Raw genomic sequence first — 1,220 nt, forward strand, 5'->3', positions numbered from 1 at the left:
TTAAGTTCCAGCCTCAAAATTCAGTAGTTGAATTCAAACTGTGCCCTCCAGGTTTAAGGTAGAAGGTAACTAATCTTAGAGGAAAATTGTTTTTACACACACACACACACACACACACACACATACACACTACACACATATATGTATGTATATATGTATACTTATGTATACATATATATATGCACACAAGGCTCAACCTTTAACAACATGTTACTGATCTCTTATAGAAGGGCTTAATGGCCCCTGCGTGAAATACAAACAATCTTCACACACTTTTCTCTAAGGAAACTTTTTTTTAGAACAATAAACAGCTTTATTACATGAGCAGAGGGTTTATTTGCCTTTTCGGGCCTTGATCCTCCTCAGATAGAACTCCAGCTCCTTGCCTTCTAGCACACAGCCATCTGCTTGGCCTCTCTGGCCTGGTCTCGAAGCAATGCATGCAAGAAGCTTGCCCTGCTGGAACTGCTCCTCCAGGAGACTGCTGATTTTGGCATTCTTTGTCCTTTCTTCGTATTTCTTCTGAATTTTCTTCGACCGCTATTTGTTTAAAATTTCCTCCTCTTCAGGAGTCAACTTGACTCCCTTCTTACGACCAAGGGGCAGCGCATAGTGGGACTCATACCACTGCTGGTATGGTGTTCTATCAATCAGCACGATGCAGTTTTTCACCAGGGTCTTGGTGTGGATCAGCTCATTGTTGAATGCGTTGTAGACAACATCAATGATCCTTGTTTTGCGAGAACAACACTCTCAGCCCCAGGAGAAGTTCCCCACGTCCAGCCTCAAGGTCCAGTACTTCTTGCCTCCCCGAACTCGAACTGTATGTATGCGGCGTGGGTCAATCTTGGTGTTGGCAGCTGGACGTCCCAGCTCATACTTCCGCTTCTTGTGGTAGGGCTTTCTCTTGTCCCCAGTTTTGCAGTGCTTGTGCCATTTGTCCCGTGAGATGCCCATTGCTAGGCGCTGGCTGGAAAGAGCTTTTTATAGCTGTAGACTTAACACATTTTTGTGCTTGGGTTTCAGTTATACAATGATCGAGTACCCATCCCTCCACCAGTGCCCATTCTCCACCACCATTGATCCCAGTATCCCCCCCATCCCACCCTACCTCTGTGGCAGGGCATTCTTTTTTGTCCTCTCTGTCCTTTTAGTTGCTGCGGTTTGCAAAAGAGGCATTGAGTGACAATCATGTTTTTTCTATAGTCTACTTTCAGCAT

General features: G+C 45.0%; 1 pseudogene; it reads right to left on the bottom strand.

Annotated features, from left to right (window-relative positions):
* Positions 1–289: 289 nt before the first annotated feature.
* LOC130018371 (40S ribosomal protein S8-like) lies at positions 290–976 on the bottom strand (annotated as a pseudogene).
* Positions 977–1,220: the final 244 nt, after the last annotated feature.

This window comes from Sorex fumeus, unplaced genomic scaffold (genome assembly GCF_029834395.1).
Source record: "Sorex fumeus unplaced genomic scaffold, SorFum_2.1 ptg000264l, whole genome shotgun sequence".
Taxonomy (NCBI): Eukaryota; Metazoa; Chordata; class Mammalia; order Eulipotyphla; family Soricidae; genus Sorex; species Sorex fumeus.